The 12,626-nt window shown below is 41.2% G+C and overlaps 1 protein-coding gene across 2 annotated transcripts in view; it reads right to left on the reverse strand.

Annotated features, from left to right (window-relative positions):
• Positions 1 to 12,626, reverse strand: part of edc3 (enhancer of mRNA decapping 3 homolog (S. cerevisiae)) — a 116,946-nt gene that overhangs the window by 38,517 nt on the left and 65,803 nt on the right. The gene's annotated exons all lie outside the window — the stretch shown is intronic.

A 12,626-nucleotide genomic window follows, 5' to 3' on the forward strand; every position in this document is an offset into this window, starting at 1 on the left:
TCTTAAAATTTAACCCTACAGACAATTGTTTCAGTATTATGATTGCAGCTCAAAGTAACACTGCACAAGTCTGACACCAGAAAGAAATGTGGCTTGATAGATCACGGTTTAATGTTCGCAGGTAGTCAGTGAAACCTATTCAATGGAAGCCGATGTTTCTAAAAAGATCAGTTTATTACATGAAGGAACTAATCAAACTCTCCCACTGGCTCAAGTAAAGCTTTTATTTCAAGGAAAGCAGTAAGTTCTCCTGCTAGTAGAAGTGTTTTACCTCTGTTCCTGTGCTAAACTGTTCTATGTCGCATATTGAGACATTGAAATTTCTGTTCAGAGTCAAAACTAAGCCTGTGAATGGCACATATGAATATCACCACATGCTTCCCTGGACTGACGCACTTAGGTCACCGTTCCAAAGGACTTTTTGACCAGTTTAACAAACTTTTCCTTAGAATTGACTCACATTCAAATACCTCTACCACACTGTGGGACCCTGGTCAAACAGTGGCCGAAAAAAGTGAGTGTCGAAAATAGCATCTTTATTTTGCGAACCCAGCACAAGTTCGGGGCTGCTAAAGAATCCCAAAATACAGTTCCTACAAGAGCCCCTTTATACACAGTCAGAGCTGTAGAAATGTACAACATGGAAACAGACCCTTCAGTCCAACCAGACATCCCAACCCAATTTCATCCTACCTGCCAGCACTCGTCTCATATCCTTCCAAACCCTTCCTATTCATACTGAGGAAGTCAATCGGGTATTCCCCAACAGGAAACCCTGGATGAATCAGGACATACAGAACCTGCTAAAAACTGGGTGCGAGGCCTTCAGATCAGGAGACCCACTCAAATATAAAGTAATTCAAGTGTGACCATCGCAAAGCCACTAAGACAGCTAAGGATAGATACCGATCCAAACAAGAGGCCCAGACAGACAGCCTGCAACTACAGCAAGGACTGATTGACATCAAGTTCAAAAAAAGAGACAGTGCAAGATAGCAGACAATGACAAATCTTTCCCATATCGTCTCAACGCCTTTATGCTCGCTTTGAGCAGAATTTCGGCAGAGAGGTAACACATATTCCAACATGTCCTGACGAACCTATCCCAACAGTCATTGCATCAGAGGTCTGGTCAGTTTTCATTCACGTGAATCCAAGGAAAGCAATGGGACCAGATGGACTACCAGGCTGTGCACTTAGAGCATGTGCAGATTCAACTGGCAGAGGTCTTTTCAGACATCTTCAATCTCTCCCTGCAGCGGGCCACTGTCCCTGCCAGTTTCAAGAAGGCCAACATCCCTGTGCCTAAGACAATTCATGCAGCATGTCTTAATGACTACATCTTTCTGATAAGGAGGAGACCAGAATTGCACGCAATATTGCAACAGAGGCCTAACCAATGTCCTGTACAGCCGCAACATGACCTCCCAATTCCTGTACTCAATGCTCTGACGAATAAACGAAAGCATACGAAACGCCTTCTTCACTGTACTATTTACCTGTGAATCCACTTTCAAGGAGCTACGAACCTGCACTCCTTGATCTCTTTGTTCAGCAACACTCTCTATGACCTTACCATTAAAAGTGTATAAGTTCTGCTAAGATTTGCTTTCCCAAAATGCAGCACCTCGCATTTATCTGAATTAAACTCCATCTGTCACTTCACGGTCCATTGGCCCATCTGATCAAGATCCCATTGTAACAAGAGGTAACCTTCTTCACTGTCCATTACATCTGCAATTTTGGTCTCATCGGAAACTTACCAGCTATACCTCTTATACTTACATCCAAATCATTTATATAAATGAAGAATCTATTCCAGCCTTAAAATATACTTAATAACCTGGCCTCCACAGCCTTGTGTGTCAGCGAATTCCATAGATCCACCACACTCTAGCTGAAGAAGTTTGTCTTTATCTCAGTTCGAAAAGGTCTTACTTTTACTCTAAGGCTGTGCTATTGGCTCTTAATCTCTCCGGCCAATGGAAACATCTTCCTAACATCCACTCTGTCTAGGCCATTCAGTATTCTGAAAGTTTCAATTAGATTCCCCATGCTGACCAGATCAGTTTCTGCCAAAGATGGACTTTGGACTGGTAAAAACAGAGGGAATATTGTTACCATCTACTGACACTTTAAACATTTAAGATATGGAGATTTTCACATCACTTAATAAAAGTGAATACAATTATTTCAGCTTGATTGCATAATTTTAGCATTGCTCGTTATTGGGGTCAGTCAGCATTGCACAATCCCATTAGAATTAACTAGCACTATTATTTAACAATTGCTTTTATACTCCATTTCCAGCTTTACATTTTAAAAAGAAGTGATTGGTGGTTTCACAGTAGTGCTGATTGGAAGCAGAAAACAAATTTGTGCATCTGCTTGCTCAACTCCAATCCAAATTTTCTTTAGAATGTCTCATGTTTATTATCTGTGTCTCACCAGTAGTCAACATTCTGCCACTTGCTCTTTCAGTTTCATTAATTTCACTTGCAATTCTGAGTCTCTCAATAGTTTTCTCATTGCATATATTAAATCCTCAGTTGACGTGCAAAGCATTTTTGTACCCTTGTTTTTATCAAATTAAGTTTTAGTATCCTTTTACGCATTGTGAATTACCTTCAAACTCAAGGTATCATGTACTTAGTTGAAAGTCACTACAGCATTATTTCTTGTAGAGAACTGTAATATATTGAACAGTGTGAAAGTTCAAGACTTAAAACTAAGTAATGAAGCAAGCTACCTTTTAAATATTGCATAGGGAACAGCAAAGTGGCATATTTAAAATTACAATGCTCTGCTAGAAAAATGTATTGATTAACATTTTCATAATAGATGCTACAAATATTTAATTTGCAGCTACACAAAGCTACTGCTTTGGAGCTGGATTATTTCCAAATCCACTCCATCTTTCACAATAGGGATCAATATTTGAAACTCAGAACCAATCTGCAAGTACCTACCGCAGAAACAATATTCCTGGCTGAGTATAGCGCAGCGCTGCTCAAAGTAAATGAATTTCGCAACTCTGGAGCAATGCTTTAGTCTGACTTGCAGGATTTTATTGAACTGAACTGAATGAGTCATTTTAGAATATAAGGAGTGGTGGATAGAAGAAAAAGGAAGCCTTTCCTTAGGCTCAGCTTGAACTGGAGTCATGAGGGTGAATATGAAGCAATGAGAAACTCAATTCCAGATGAAGCCATGTCATTGTCCACTGTAACAATGAGGTTAATTTTGTACGCCATTGTGAGGATAGTCACCAGATCAGCATGTTATATCAATCATGGCAACAAGCACCTCATGCACTTAAAACAGCATGGGAGCTGACACACCAAGTCTTGCAACTTTCATAGTGCACACTCAAAGGCAAAGCATTCCAACTTTCAGAACTTTTCTTCCACCTCAAACAAGCAGTACAAAGAATAACCATTCCTATACAATGCCAGGTAACATGCATACCTGAACACATTAGAGACAGTACAATAAAACTTGTGGGATTAGTTAAAAGTTAATGTTTGGAAAACTTGAGAGATGTTAAATATTACACAAACATTCAGAAAAATACCTTTCAGTTTTAATAATGTGTCATGTTGAGGACATGTTTATCAGACGACAGGTAACTGACAACACCACAAACAGATTGGCTGTAAGGCACTTTTGGAAACTGAGGACATGAAAGGTACTCTATTAATGGGCACAGTGGTTAGCACTGCTGCCTCACAGCGCCTGTAGACCCGGGTTCAATTCCCGACTCAGGCGACTGACTGTGTGGAGTTTGCACGTTCTCCCCGTGTCTGCGTGGGTTTCCTCCGGGTGCTCCGGTTTCCTCCCACAGTTCAAAGATGTGCGGGTCAGGTGAATTGGCCAAGCTAAATTGCTCGTAGTGTTAGGTAAGGGGTAAAATGTAAGGGTATGGGTGGGTTGCGCTTCGGCGGGTCGGTGTGGACTTGTTGGGCCGAAGGGCCTGTTTCCACACTAAGTCTAATCTAATCTAATCTAATGCTTTCTCATTTTCTTGCATGGAACAAATTATCGTATGTGTGAAATGTGGATTCGGAATTAACTTCATAATATTTATCTAAATAATTACTTAGGTAGATGTATGTATTGTAATTTGCCTGAATGTGCGTGATGCACCACAAATTGTGTCCGGTAAACAGGGCAAAAGCCTGTACAATTTAACCAAAAGGAAACAGAGAAACAATGCACTTTGCTCTAATTGATAATGAATAGTCTGTCTGGATGGAGGTATTGGCTGCCAAGCCAACTTCCCGTCGAGTACACACGCGATGTATAACCTGCCCTGAGAGGTTATCGGTAGACTTGCAGCACAACCCTAAAACTGCAAGTACGATAAACTATAAAAGGAAAAGAATCAAGGTCATACCACAGCATGCACACAACAGTAACACTCCACCTCATTGAAGGAAATTTACTTGACTCAAAGCCAATAACAACTACAACTGGATTAGTGCTGTAAAAGTTTTCACTTCACGAAAGATACTCATTGCATTTTCCATTACAGGAGAAGCTTATCATATCATTTTGTAATAAAAACAAAATGCCTTGATAGTCCCAACTTTGTAAATGCACCACAGAGCTGAACAATACAAACGGGGCATTCAAGGATTAGTGATTGGGGACAGGATGCTGCAAAAAGCAAAACTTCTTTTTGCCAAAAGGATTCAGCTTTGCATAGAGGCTTTGGACTCAGGGATAATGTCCTCTGTGATTAAATAACCCACCAAAATTCTATTTAAAAAACAGCCACTTGGACCAGGTATAAAAACACTGCTTTAAGGTGGCAAAGGGCAGAGAAGTGGAAGCAAATGTTCCACAAACAAATTTTGGCCATATACTAAAAGTTTATCAGCTTATGGAAGAAAAAGCAATATGCTTATTGGGAGTACCTCAGATGCATTTTCAATCATTTGCCTTTTAATCATTCTGAATTTTGATGTGGAAACACCAAACAGCACTCATCAGAAAACACAATTAAATGTTGGGCTTATACGATTATGCACTTTAAGCCAAACAATTAATTTGCGGGGTCACTAAAGGCACAACACTGATTTTGAAAAGGCAGAGGTAGAATGCAACTTAACATGGAAGAGATACAATAATATAGTCTGGTTACACTAATGGCAAGGCTTATTGGAGGAAACTGCACTCACATTTTTAATGTTAGGTTTCTCGTGAATCTAGACTTCAAACAGAAGAGACTTGATCCAAAGGAGCACAAAGAAAGTTCTCCTCTTTTATTTCCTATCTTCAGATTTATAGAGGGTTGAATATCCATTACAAAAGAACCTTTCATGCACAGCTTATATGCAGAGGGATATCTCAAATCACTTCACAGGATGAGATAGTGAGGCTTTGAAGGTGGTGATTTCGGAAACAATTGTCAAATCTGGGAGGAAAGAAAAGCTTTGAGTTCACACGAGGGACTCAAGAAACTGCTACCAATGATTGCATGTTCCTCTACTGGGTGCATGGTTGAAATTCCCACAGGTGAAAAATCTCTAGCATCCAGTTTGACGTGAACTTCCATTTATACATTATTACTCTTACTGTAAAAACCCTTGAAATCTACTTTGCAAAGTAATTTAAAACAAAGGAAAGGATAATCAATGGTTTACATTTGCTTAACATTTTGATTGATCTCGGTTGCTGGACACCACAATCAAAATTGAGGGTTTGGTTAAGAAAAAGGAAGCATATATCAGGTATAGACAGGATAGATTGAGTGAATCCTTAGAAGAGTATAAAGAAAGTAGGAGTATACTTAAGAGGGAAATCAGGAGGGCAAAACGGGGACATGAGATAGCTTTGGCAAATAGAATTAAGGAGAATCCAAAGGGGTTTTACAAATACATTAAGGACAAAAGGGTAACTAGGGAGAGAATAGGACCCCTCAAAGATCAGCAAGGTGGCCTTTGTGTGGAACCACAGAAAATGGGGGAGATACTAAATGAATATTTTGCATCAGTATTTACTGTGGAAAAGGATATGGAAGATGTAGACTGTAGGGAAATAGATGGTGACATCTTGCAAAACATCCAGATTACAGAAGAGGAGGTGCTAGATGTCTTGAAATGGTTAAAGGTGGATAAATCCCCAGGACCTGATCAGGTGTACCCAAGAACTCTGTGGGAAGCTAGAGAAGTGATTGCTGGGCCTCTTGCTGAGATATTTGTATCATCGATAGTCACAGGTGAGGTGCAGGAAGACTAGAGGTTGGCTAACATGGTGCCACTGTTTAAAGAAGGGTGGTAAAGACAAGCCAGGGAACTGTAGACCGGTGAGCCTGACCTCGGTGGTGGGCAAGTTGTTGGAGGGAATCCCGAGGGACAGGATGTACATGTATTTGGAAAGGCAAGGACTGATTTGATATAGTCAACATGGCTTTGTGCATGGGAAATCATGTCTCGCAAACTTGATTGAATTTTTTGAAGTAACAAAGAAGATTGATGAGGGCAGAGCAGTAGATGTAATCTATATGTTTTTCAGTAAGGCATTCGACAAGGTTCCCCATGGGAGACTGATTAGCAAGGTTAGATCTCATGGAATACAGGGAGAACTAGCCATTTGGATACAGAACTGGCTCAAAGGTAGAAGACAGAGGGTGGTGGTTGAGAGTTGTTTTTCAGACTGGAGGCCTGTGACCAGTGGAGTGCCATAAAGGTCGATGCTGGGCCCTCTACTTTTTGTCATTTACATAAATGATTTGGGTGCAAACATAAGAGGTACAGTTAGTAAGATGACACCAAAATTGGAGGTGTAGTGGTTACCTCAGATTACAACAGGATATGGACCAGATGGGCCAATGCGCTGAGAAGTGGCAGATGGAGTTTAATTCAGATAAATGCGAGGTGCTGCACTTTGGGAAAGCAAATCTTAGCAGGACTTATACACTTAATGGTAAGGTCCTAGGGAGTGTTGCTGAACAAAGACCTTGGAGTGCAGGCTCATAGCTCCTTGAAAGTGGAGTCGCAGGTAGATAGGATAGTGAAGGTGGCGTTTGGTATGCTTTCTTTTATTGATCAGATTATTGAGTACAGGAGTTGGGAGGTCATGTTGCGGCTGTACAGGACAGTCATTAGGCCACTGTTGGAATATTGCATGCAATTCTGGTCTCCTTCCTATTGGAAAGATGTTGTAAAACTTGAAAGGGTTCAGAAAAGATTTACAAAGATGTTGCCAGGGTTGGAGGATCTGAGCTACAGGGAGAGGCTGAAAAGGCTGGGGCTGTTTTCCCAGGAGTGGAGGCTGAGGGGCGACCTTATAGAGGTTTACAAAATTATGAGGGGCATGGATAGGATAAATAGACAAAGTATTTTCCCTGGGGTCGGAGAGTCCAGAACTAGAGGGCATAGGTTTAGGGTGAGAGGGGAAAGATATAAAATGCACCTAAGAGGCAACTTTTTCACGCAGAGGGTGGTACGTGTATGGAATGAGCTGCCAAAGGATGTGGTGGAGGCTGGTACAACTGCAACATTTAAAAGGCATTTGGATGGGTATATGAATAGGAAGGGTTTGGAGGGATATGGGCCAGGCGCTGGCAGGTGGGACTAGATTGGGTTGGGATATCTGGTCAGCATGGACGGGTTGGACCGAAGGGTCTGTTTCCATGTTCTACATCTCTATGACTCTGATTCTAAGTACAAGAGGAACTCTCACCAGAGTGACCGCTATAGTAATGACAGCCCAGCCTTTGAGGTCAGCAGTGATGACAGTTGCTTTGCTGCTGCCCACCAAAAACCATTAACTTTACATGGCTTCTAATTCTTCACCTAAAAGTAATTCCCAGTAAATCAACAGTAGCCACTGAAATAACTACCTTCTTAAATGTTAGTCAAGCACTAAATTTGGAAAGATAAAAAAAGCTCTTTAGTTGCATATTTCACAGTACTATATTGAAACACACACAAATCATTATTGTTAGCCAAAAAAAAGTGAATGAAAAATTGCATGTAGTATTGGTGTGGCCAAGTTTCAGATTTCATGTCACATTTTACCAAAGTCCCCATGACTATACTAATATAGGTACAAAGGGCAAATGAGCAAGTGAAGAGTTTAGCAAGGTTTTTTTTTAAAGCATCAAGGTAATTGCGAACTTTAATCCATGGAATAAAACAAATGCTGGAAATTCAAGTTCAACATTTCATTTTCTCCAATTGAATTTTGTTAAGAGTGGAACAATATGATTAAATACAGTACCTGAAGATGGAGGTTACTGATAGAAAAGTAAAGATATACATGACCAACCTACAGTAGCACACTTTCACTAAAAACAAAATTAGCTTTTTTGGAATATCAGCTTCGCACTGAATTTCCACCGGCCACTGTATTAAGCTAACAGTCCATTACTATCTCTTGCCTTCCTCTATAGAAGATTTCAGGTTTGAAGTAATCATCTAACTAAAGTCCCTATACCAGAATTTCAAAATGCCGATTAGAAAAAAACTGTTTTGATGAGCCATGCTGCACTGTCCATATCGGAAAAGTGAAGTTGTAATAACCATTTCACTAAACACTCAGCTTCCAAAATTTAAACTATGCAAGCTGAAAATTGTAAACAAGCCAGTCACTTTCAACATCATTAATCAAATATTGGGCTCAGCAACCAGTGAAAGCTCACTCAGTCATTTAGAGCGAAGTTTCCCTCGTGATGTTTTCAACAATACGCAAGTCTGCAGTTCGGCTGTTGTTTCTCAGCACATGTTGCTGTCAGCTCATTTATTTACTCGCCCTAGTCTGGTCAACTTCATTTAATAAGCTTTAATGCTAGTTTGACTGGCTTAATTTTCAATGTCATCTGTAATATATAAAGGTTCATTTTCAAAAATATAATGAAGGTAGCCATCCCCAAGCTTTTCACCTTATCTTTCAAATTAGGAAACTTTCATTTCCCTTGCATGTAACTGATGTCACTCTTACACAAACAAATGGATTCAATCCCTTGAAATCAGTTTTTAAGCAAACTGGCATTGCAATATTTAATATTACATGGCACAAATATCAATGCAAAACAAAACGTTCTCCCCGTGTCTGCGTGGGTTTCCTCCGGGTGCTCCGGTTTCCTCCCACGGTCCAAAGATGTGCGGGTCAGGTGAATTGGCCATGCTAAATTGCCCGTAGTGTCAGGTAAGGGGTAAATGTAGGGGTATGGGTGGGTTTCGCTTCGGCGGGTCGGTGTGGACTTGTTGGGCCGAAGGGCCTGTTTCCACACTAAGTCTAATCAAAAACAAATGGTATTTTTAATAAGGAATAAAAGAATTTTTGGCTTTCATTAACACCTTTTATTGACAAGACAACTTAGAAACTAACATACACCTTCCTTTCCTGGGGGATAAGCCAGTTGTGGTTTTAAGTTGGCATTCTTGCAGTTCTCATTATAAATGCAAGACTATAAACTTTGGCACCAGTTCTCGCTTTTCAGCAATATTAAAGATAAAATGGGGTTGGAATGAATTGACAAATAGATGATAACGACTTGCTGAATATGTTGTTAGCACATGATAGGTATTTTTAATTAAAAAGAGTCAGAGGGGTCTTGTTGTTTAAGAGGTATTTTCTCGACTTCTGATTCAGAAAGTCCAGACTTAAGTTCCAGCTATTCCAGAGGTGTGGCTCGTCTGAGCATCACCATTAAAAACAACAGTGACAGTGTGGCCAATTAATAAAGCATCCAACTTCTGTAGACAGTACTTTTAACAGAAGACTATGTCCAAATCTACAAACGTTTGGAAGCCTTGTGGTTTGAAAGCACATGCTTTATGAGCAAAGAGATCATGAGCTTGACTTTCAGCAACAGCACCATTGTTCCTAGGGTCTCCTATGGTGCAGTGGTAATATGGAACAAAAGATCAGAGTTCAAGTACTATCCAGGATGTGATGGGCAGAGGTATCCCACAACACATCCAGGCAGCTAAACCAGATAGATTGAATTTCTTTTATCAAAGAGGGTCAGGTGCTCATGTGGTGCAGTGGTAACACCGTCAATGCTTCATTTTAAGAGTGTCACGCAATGCAGTGGCAGTGACCCTAATTCTGGGTTGGAAGGTCCAGATTCAAGATTGGACCAAGTGCTCAAAAATGTGATCAGAATAGTTTTGTGGTCTTTTTGACTGACGTGGACACAAGGGCCTTTTTCTCAGTGCTCTCGATCTCTGTGACTAACATTCTCCCCTTTCCTCTCCTCCCTCAACAGGTTGATGAAACATTATTGTAAAGAGTATCAATTTGGACACTGGATTTTAATTGCTCCATTTTAATTGCAGGGCAGATAGCCAGGAAGGTAAGCAAAACATTTGAAAAGCTTCCCTCAGGAGTCTGCAGCCTCCATTTTAATTGCAGCGAGGGCAGAAAGGAGGAGGAGGAGGACAAGGGGGCTATCAGGAAGGTAAACAAATCATTTAAAAAGCTGATATATTTTGGCAGCAGCTGAACCAGAAACATTACCACCTGTTCCCCCTCTTCTAACCAAAGAGGAGGTCTCTGTGGTGCGTTGACAAGGTAAGGATTTTGGCAAGTATAAGTTGATTAAAAAAAAAACTTTCCTTTTTCCTAAGTTTTAGCTAAGTTGAGACTGAAGTTAAAATTAAAAACGGCAGAAGATCTCTGACCCATGTCATGCTCCTCTTGTTCAACGTGAGCACTCAGACACAGCTGGTGTCCCTGGCTCCTTCACGTGCAAGTAGTTTGTCCAGTTGCAGCTCTTGTTAGACGACATAATGGCTCTGGAGCTGCAGATGGACTCAGTTTGGAGCATACATGATGCAGAGGGGGTCACGGACAGCACATTTAGTGAACTGGTCAGACCGCAAATTAGGACTGCTGAGGGAGAGAGGGAATGGATAACCAAAAGGCAGCGAAAGAGCAGAAAGGCAGTGCACGTGCAGTCATCTCCCTCCAAAACAGGTAGACCATTTTGGATACTGTTGGGGGAGATAGCTTACCAGAGAAAAGCAGCAGTAGCCACACTCAAGGCAACGTGGCTGGCTCTGCTATCCAGAAGGGTGGGGGAAAAGTGGAAGGGCTATAGTCAAATGGGAATTCATGTGTAAGGGGAATAGACAGGCATTTCTGTGACTGCAGAATGAAATCTTGCCTCCCACGTGCAAGGCTCAGGGGTGTCTCCCATCACCTGCAGAAAATTCTCAAAAGTGAGGGTGAACAGCCAGTTGTCATGGTGCATGTTGGCACCAATGATATAGGTAAAAAAAACAGGATGAAGTCCTACAAGAGGGATTTAGGGAGTTAGGAAACAAGTAGGACTTCAGGGAGGTAGTAATCTCAGGATTTCTACCAGTGCCACGTGCTAGTCAGAGTAGGAAGGATAGAATAATCAGGATGAATGTGTGGCCTGAGAGATGGTGCATGAAGGAGGGATTCAGATTTTTGGAAATTTGGGACCAATTCTGGGGGAGGTGGGACTACTACAAATTTGATGGTCTACATCTGGGCCAGACTGGAACCAATCTTCTTGGGGGTGCTTTTGCTAATGCTATTGGGGAGGGTTTAAACTAACATGGCAGGGAAATGGGAATCAAATGAGGAGGGTGGACTACAGGAAAGAGGCAGTAACTAGAGCCTGTAAGGAACAAGATAATGAAGTCAGAGTGACTAAGGAGAAAAATAGGCAGGAAGCGGAGGATGAACACAGAGGGACAGATGGTTTGAGGTGCATTTATTTTAATGCAAGAATTATAGTATGTAAGGCAGATTAACATAGGACTTGGATTAGTACCTGGGAGTATGATGTTATTGTTATTACTGAGACTTTGTTGAGGGAAGGGCAAGATTGGCAACTAAATATCCCAGGATATAGATGCATCAAGTGGGATAGAGAGGAAGGTAAAAAGGGGTGGAGGAGTTGCATTACTGTTCAAAGATATCACAGCTGTGCTGATGGAAGGCACTATGGAAGACTTGAGCAGTGAGCAATATGGGCAGAGCTCAGAAATAGGAAGGGTGCAGTAACAATGTTGGGGCAGTACTTCAGGCCTCCCAACAGCGAACATGAGATAGAGGTATAAATATGTCAAGAGATCAGAGAAAGACTTAGGAGATTTTAATTTTAGAGGTCTAGATGGAGTGGAATTTTGTAAGGAGCATCCAGCAGAGTTTGAGAGCAGTATGTAAATAGTCCAACTTGAAAAGGGGCCATACTGGACCTAGTTTTGGGAAATGAGCCTGGCCTGGTGATTGAAGTTTCAGTAGGGGATTACTTGGGGAAAGTGACAGAATTTCATAAGTTTTAGAACACTCATGGACAAAGACGAGAGTGGTCCTAAAGGATGAGAGCTAAATTGGGGGAAGGCCAACTATACCAATGTTTGGTAGGAGCTGGGGAATGTAGATTGGGAGCAGCTGTTTGAAGGGAAATCTACATTCAATAAGTTGGAGGCATTTAAAGAAAAGGTTGATTAGAGTTCAGGAGAGAGATGTTCCTGTGAAAACGAGGGATAGAAATGGCAAGTCCTGGGGAAAATTAATGTACAGAGAGATCTAGGAGTTTGGTCCATTGTTCCTTGAAGGTGGCACACAGGTCATTAGAGTGGTCAAGGCAGCATATGTCACAAATTCCTTCATCGGATAGGGTACTGAGTACA

This window comes from Hemiscyllium ocellatum, chromosome 42, assembly GCF_020745735.1.
Source record: "Hemiscyllium ocellatum isolate sHemOce1 chromosome 42, sHemOce1.pat.X.cur, whole genome shotgun sequence".
NCBI classification, from domain to species: domain Eukaryota; kingdom Metazoa; phylum Chordata; class Chondrichthyes; order Orectolobiformes; family Hemiscylliidae; genus Hemiscyllium; species Hemiscyllium ocellatum.